The sequence below is a fragment of the Leuciscus leuciscus genome (genome assembly GCF_965113295.1).
Source record: "Leuciscus leuciscus genome assembly, chromosome: 4".
Lineage (NCBI taxonomy): Eukaryota > Metazoa > Chordata > Actinopteri > Cypriniformes > Leuciscidae > Leuciscus > Leuciscus leuciscus.
Genome location: NC_138728.1, coordinates 36,738,949 through 36,747,003, shown reverse-complemented (window position 1 = coordinate 36,747,003; position 8,055 = coordinate 36,738,949).

The window sequence follows — 8,055 nt, the reverse complement described above, 5'->3', positions numbered from 1 at the left end:
AGAACTTACGGCTGGAGGGCTTCACTGCAAAGCAGTCAGGTGAGTATTCAGGTATGAAATCCTCTCGAAGGGCTAGCAGACACAGAGCCTACGGCAGGAGAAGTTCGCTGCAAAGCAGTCAGGTGAGTATACAGACACGTAATCCTCTTCTTCTACAAATGACAGACAGAGAACTTACAGCTGGAGGAATTTACTGCAAAGCAGTCGGTTAAGCATTCACCTACGTGTCCCTCTTCACAATGGGCTGTCAGATAGTACACTCAAATATCTGTGGAGTACAACAGTGTTAGCCTCTTCTTACGTCTTAGAACGTGATAGAAAACTCAGGTAAGTAATGGACATCCAGCGGGTTCACACTTCATACTAGAGCCCGACCGATAAAGGATTTTGAAGGCCGATACCGATACAAATATTTGTTGGTTTTAAAATCCGATATTCCGATATATCGGCCGATATTATTATTATTTTTTTACATTTCAGAAACGCGCAACACAACATTAACAGATTTCCCTAACATTAGTTATTTGTAGTTATTTATGAGTTTTAACTAAAATAATATAATAATGCATTTTAAAAAGAAACTTGTTTCTTTTATTGTCACAACAGAACATCAAAATATATTAAAGTTTTGATAAATAAAATGTATAAAAATACAAACTTAAGATACGAAACATAAAGTCCTTTGAACAAAAACTACAACAACCAAATCAAAGTTACCAGTTTTAAAAGACTTGGTTCATAAATATAACTTTGAATAGGACTAGAGACAAATTCTGTTAAGTTCTGATAAATAACAACAACAGCAAAATATAAATTGCTAACAGTATATGAGGTAGTGTACTGAATCAGTCAATCCTCAATAGCTCCAGTCCAGCAGAGGCAGGTTGTAGTACAAGAAGCAAAGTTTCTCTGCATTCTCTCCTTTCAAAGAGCTTCGCCTATCCTCATAAATATTCCCTATGGTGCTGAACACTCTTTCGCTCGCCACAGAGGAGGGTGGACAGGAGAGGTACTGCCTTGCCAAAGCTGACAGTCTGGTGAAACGGTTGGTGTTGTGTTTCCACCAATCATATGGATTCCCACTCTTTCTGTCAATGACAGGCTCTCTGAAGTACCGTTCTAGCTCTTCGATGATCCCCTCTGGTTCCACTGCCTCACTGGTGGATGGAAGGAGCACAGTGTCATACAGCGAGTCTAAGAGACTGGGTACTTGGTCCTCTGTTCTCTGCCTTTTGGGATCGGTCTCCTCAGATGGAGTTTCCGTGGCAGAATCTGGTGGACTGGTCTCCATAGCCTCTTTTAGCCAGGTTTTCACTTTTACCAGAATTTCTGGTACCAAAGGCCGCTCTTTGTAGCGTGGGTCCAGGACACAGGCAAGCACCACCTCTTTAGCGTCTTTAACTTTTGCAAATCTTTTTTGCAAACTGTCCAGCATGAATTTTCTTGTGGTTTGAATACCCCTGGTGGTTGGTCCCTCTGACTCCAGTAAATGTTGTAACACTGCTAAACATGGTATAATGCAGGATGTGGAGAGTCCTCTCTGCTGAATTCCAGTGTCACCTCCTCCAGTGGTCCAAGGGTCTCTGCCAGGTTCGAAGCAATGGACCATTCCTCTGCTGACAGACATGAGAAATGTCCATAGTCGCTAGCATACGCAGTGATGGCTCTTTTCTGTTCAATCATCCTCACCAACATGTGCAGTGTCGAGTTCCACCTTGTCTGTACTGCCTGTATGATCGAATGCTGTGGGACACCTAGCTCCTCCTGAATTTTAGATAGGCGTTGCTGTGCCGTAACAGAGTGGTTGAAGTGAGTTGCAATTTTCTTCAGCTTTGCCAGAATGTCCACCACCACTCTCTGGGAACTGAGGCCATCATCAAGTCAAGTCATTTATTTGTCATCGTAAAAAACATTGTAAAAACGTTATTACAATGAAATTAAAAGTGCTACTCCTGGTGCATATATATAAAAAATACATTCATACACTTCCTCAAGTCATACTCTCACACAGAATCATATCAACACATACACATAATAAGACAAGTCACATGGTATAAAGTGCAAATGCAGTGCAAATAAATAATACAACCATTCATCATGAAATAGTCCTATTTCAGTAAGTATTTAAAGTTCTGATGGCTGTTGGGAAAAAACTGTCTCTGAATCTGGATGTGCGTGTTCTGACCGACCTGTAACGTCTTCCGGAGGGGAGTAATTGAAAGTGTTCGTGACCTGGGTGGGTGGAGTCGTTGATTATATTTTTTGCCCTGCTGAGGTAGCGTGATGAGGCAATACTGTCCAATGTGAGTAGAGAGCAGCCAATGATTTTTTCCGCTGTACGGATAACCCTTTGAAGGGATTTTTTCTGTGCCACAGTGCAGCTTGTATACCACACTGTGATGCAGTACGTCAGTGTGCTCTCTATGGCAGAGCGATAAAAGCCCACCAGCAGCGTCTCACTTAAGTGGTTTCTTTTTAGCAGTCTTAGGAAGTAGAGACGCTGCTGTGCTCTTTTGATTATGGTCGTTGTGTTAACGGACCAGGACAGATCATTGTTGATATGGACTCCAAGGTATTTGAAGGTGTTGACCCTCTCGACACTAGCCCCTGCTATGAGGAGTGGCGGTGGGTCCATCTGTCGCTTTCTCCTAAAGTCCAGGATCAGTTCTTTGGTCTTTAATGTATTAAGCTTGAGGTTGTTATTATGGCACCATCCTGTTAACCTCTCTATCTCGGTCCTATAATGCGTCTCGTCTCCCCTTACAATTTGCCCGATATCATCTGCAAATTTGATGATGGTGTTGGCTGGATGAGCTGGGGAACAGTCACTGGTGTACAGAGAGTATAGAAGGGGGCTGAGAACGCACCCTTGCGGTGCCCCTGTGCTGAGTTTGATGATGGAGGAGAGGTGGGGGCCCAGTCGGACAACTTGTGAGCGGTTAGTGAGGAAATCTCTTATCCAAGTGCAGATGGGGATTGAGAGGCCCAGATGGAGCAGCTTGTTGATGAGGATGTCCGGAATGATGGTATTAAATGCAGAGGTAAAATCCACAAAGAGCATCCTCACGTAGGTGTTTTGGTGTTCTAAATGGTTCAAAGCCACGTGTGTTGCTATGGCAACAGCATCCTCTGTGGCCCTATTAGAACAATATGCAAACTGATGTGGATCAAAAGAGACTGGCAAGCTAGATTTAATGTGTCGTAAAACCAATTTCTCCAGGCATTTCATAATAACTGGTGTCAGTGCAACTGGCCTGTAGCTGTTAAGGTCCTCTGGAGCTGGCTTTTTTGGCACAGGGATAATGATTGCTGATTTTAGACAAGCTGGAACAATGGCCTTTGACAGTGAGCTGTTGAAAATTCTGGTGAAGACTCCTGCTAGCTGGTCAGCACAGGAGTTGAGGACTTTGCCCGGCACTCCATCAGGTCCAGTAGCCTTTCGTGGGTTGATGGTCTTTAGTGAACATCTCACTTCATGTTCCTGCAAAGTGAGAGTCTGACTGGTGATAGCTGGTAGAGACAGTAGATCTGTTTCAGATCTTTCAACCTCAAACCTGGCAAAGAAGTGGTTCAGCTCCTCAGCCAGTGAGGTGTCAATGTTGGTGGTCCTACTGACAGTACTGCCTTTATAATTAGTCAGTTGTTGTATTCCCTGCCACACTCTGCGCTGATCGTTGTTCGCTAGGTGGTCCTCCATCCTCCTCTTATACGCCTGCTTTGCCACCTTGATACCCCTCTTCAGGTCAGCTCTAGCAGAGCTGTACTGTTCTTTATCTCCTGACCTGAAGGCGATGTTACGTTTCCTCAAGAGTCTCTTAACTTCTCTCGTCATCCAGGCTTTCTGGTTGGGATATGTCCTGATGCAACGTTCGATCGTAACATTGTCCATACAAAAAGTGATGTAATTTAGTACAGCCTCTGTGTCACCATCCAAGTCGCCATTAACCCTCTGAGGTCTAAGGGGTTTTTGGGGTCCTTGAGATGTTCTGACATGCCCTGACATTTGTGCTTTTTTCAGTTGCTTATAAACATATTAATGGCAAAGGTATAATTACACTCTATTTAGCACAAACAGGGCTACCATAATATGTGAGCAACATGCATGTACATGTTTGTATTTTTGAGAGAATAATGTTTATGCATGGTTATTGAAAAAACTAAAAACTAAAGTTTCTGAAATAAGGCCACAAAACACATACTAAATACGTGTCAATAAGACTTTTGACTAATTGATGTCTTTGCCTAGAATTTTTTCTTCAAAATGATGTGAAAATCATCCTGCCCTTATCATTCACATAACACAATACATTGATTTAAATCTTGTAAAACACTTTTTGTTTGTAAAGGCAATATGCGCAAGGGGCGTCAACCATTCAACAGCATCATGCATATGTAGTGGTTCACACCTCAGGAGACAATGGGGCCCGCATACTTAATGAGCCATTCATTCAGGTGTCACCTATAGCCACAAGAAAGAATGCAAGAGCAATATATATACAGTATATATATATATATATATATATATATATATATATTCTACCAAATTGGTTCACAGTTGGAAGCATGTCAATTTTTTTTTTTTTTACAAATTTTGCTTGCAAATTGTATAATATCCAAGGAAAACATGTCTATTAATTGTGCAGTTAATTCTCATACTGTATTTTCAGTTTTGGAATATGTATCCTCTCCCCAAATTTGTCAATAATAAAACAATAAAAATTATTTAAAGAAAATGCTTATATTTACCTTTTAAAATTTGTTTACATCTACCTTGTAAATATATTTTTTTTTATTAAAAAGGTTACAATTACAACAACAATTGAAGTGTAATCTTTCTTTGTAAAAACTAAAGTATACATTTTATCATACATATTTCAAACTTCGAATATAGCCTACATTGACAAAACATACTATATTTAACATATTAGCAAAAATTGGCAAACAAAAGCTTATTTGAGGTGGCAGATATTTTACAGTAAAAATGTGTAATCTATCCAAAACTAATCAACGAAATGTTGTCTTTCATATGTCTGTAACATAGGTCTTTCGTTTTTATTATAAGGAATATAAATGTTAATTTGCAGTTTAATACGTTGCTTATACAAATACATTTTATTTCAACATATTTCAATCGATTTTACTCAGTATAGCTAAATAGTTTGCTAAAAGCAGATCATTTATTCACACACAGAAACGCAATTCAAATTTAAACCGTCTTTTTGCGAGTTGTGGTAAACAGCGCATCTCTTTCGTTCATTCATTCACACAGAAACGCGATTTACTTGAGAATGAAAAAAAAAACTTACTACATTATTCCATCCGTTGCTCCTCGAAATACCAGCACTTCTGAGGTAAGTTTTCCATTATTATTATTCCTCACAGCGCTGCGAGACAGTGTAGACAACTACACTTATCTGAATAAACTTGATGTGTTTTCTCGAGCTGATATGGGGGCGTTCACAGTTTGTATGGGATCGTCTCAGTCATTTGCGTTTGAATAGCGCGCGCTCTCCGTGGGCGGGGCCGATTATAACGTAATGAGATGAGATGAGCTCGACTGGAATCGCTCTCTTTTAATACAGATTTCACAAGATTAGAATATTTGTTTTTTATATAAATTACTTCATTTAAAAGAAGAAAATTCAAGCTTCATGCCTGTGTGTCTGTATGCCTGTTTGACTGAGTATTCGCTCAGTTATTGTTCATTTTCGGACGCGTTTCAGAATGGACTTCACTGGCAGAGAGAAGGCAGAACTCGCTTCGTGTTTATTTTTCTTTATTTGGCAAAAAGCACAACACTTTGTTTTTATTGTGAGTATACACAAAAATAATACACATTTAACAGAATCGATTGATGTATGAAACTCCTATGGAAAATCAAAGTCAACAGAGTATTTATGAGTTTCTTTTACATTGACAAAAAAAAAGCGAGCTGGTATCGCCGGCGATACCGTAGACCTCAGGGGGTTAAAGAAAAGGTCCCATTCAGTATGTTGGAAGCAGTCCTGGAGCTGGGATAGGGCGGTGTCAGGCCAGATTTTAATGGTCATACTACTTGGCTTTATAGCCCTCCTGACAGGGATATATGCAGGTATTAAAAACAGTTGTAAGTGATCTGACTGGCCAAGGTGAGGGAGAGGAGCAGTTTTGTATGCTTTCTTGATGTTAGAGTATACATGGTCTAATATGTTTTTCCCTCTAGTAGCACAATCAACATGCTGATAAAAACTGGGGAGTACAGTCTTTAAAGATGCCTTATTAAAGTCCCCTGCTATAACATGTATTCCCCCTGGGTGATCGCGCTGCAGTTTGTTTGCTATGGTTAGCAGGTGAGCTAAACCTGTGCTAACATTAGCATCGGGGGCTATGTAAACAGCAGTAACAGTCACTACGGTGTACTCTCTTGGTAAATAAAATGGTCTACATATTACCGAAAGGGCTTCCAGATCAGGTGAGCAGTGCTGAGCAATGATCCTGCTGTTTGTACACCATTCATTATGCACAAAAATACAGAGTCCTCCTCCTCTTGTCTTACCGGAGTTCGTGTCTCGATCCTGTCGGTAGCTAGATCGGCCTGCTAGCTGCACGGCAGCGTCTGGAATGAGGGGATTCAGCCAGGTTTCAGTAATAATAATTACGCAGCAGTTCCGTATGTAATTGTTAGTTGCTATACTAAGTTCCAACTCGTCCATTTTGTGCGCAATGGATCTTGCGTTTGTGAGTAGAAGGCTTGGCAGCGGAGGTCTGTGTGGTAGTTTCCTTAACCGGGTTAGCAGGCCCGACCGGCATCCTCGCTTTTGCTTCCTCTCCCGTCTCTGCCTTCGTCGCCTGCTGCTGCCGATAACAATCCACGGAGCGCCCGATGGTCTGGCTATATCCTCCGCGATGTTATTAGCGTCCTGGAAGGCTCTCGTAACAGCTGTATTATATTGTATACCAATCCTGATTAGGTCAGTGCGGCTATACTTAAGACCTCGACATGGGAACATTACAAAGAACACAAACGAGAAACATAAATAAACACCGACAGAAGAGCTAGGAGCCGCTGCACAGTCGCGCGCCGCCATCACTTACTGAGCCCAAATATAGCATTGATAACTAGGTGCAGTATGTGAGCACTGCAGCTCAGGTCTGGCATCTCAACAAGGCGCATGCCTTTTACGATATTTGCCCCACTGTCCCTGAGTACAAGCATGACCCGCTTCTCATCAATTTCCCATTCTCCAAGCATGGACAAAAATGTCTCTCCAATGTACTGTCCTGTGTGGGACTGTGACAAGGATTTCACGTTCAAGACAAGTTGGACCTTTTTCCAATTCTTGTCAATGAAATGAGCAGTCAGGCTCATGAGTGCCTCATTTGACCCTGACCAACAGTCGGTGGTAAAAGAAATGCTGTTTCCTGCATTTTCAACTGACAGCAGTTTCTTTATTTTGTTTACAACTCCTGTGTAAATCTCATCCATCTTCTTTGTACGGAAACATTTCTCTGTCTTTAATGGGTATCTGGGCTCTGCCTTGGCCATAACCCTTTTAAACCCTGCACCCTCAACAACTGCAAAAGGCAGGATGTCACTGGCTATCATCTCCATCAGGAGTTTGTCCATTTCTTCAGTCCTTGGATCATTTAAAGTCCATTTTGTGGTTTTCTCTAGCACTTGTTTTAGGGTTGGCTGTGTCAATGATGTGGTTGGAACTTGAGGCTGTGCTTCTTTTTGCGTCTTCTCGTAGATGTCTTTGTGTTTTGATCTAAGGTGTGCCCACAAGTTGGATGTATTTTTAAATTTGAGGCTGCCAGATGTTGCATGTGACTGTACCTGATGGGCCTTTTGTGAAATGCTCCCATACTTCACTTCATCCACCACTTGCCATCTGTCCAAATAAAAAGTAAACAAGCCAGGTGAGATATACAAAAAACAACATAACATAAAACGTAACATAAACATACAAATAAAATGATTGCTGCTACAGCCACAACTATTACTACCAGCATTATTATTATTATTATTGACAGTAATAATTACAAAAAATAATGACATTATTACTATCATCATCA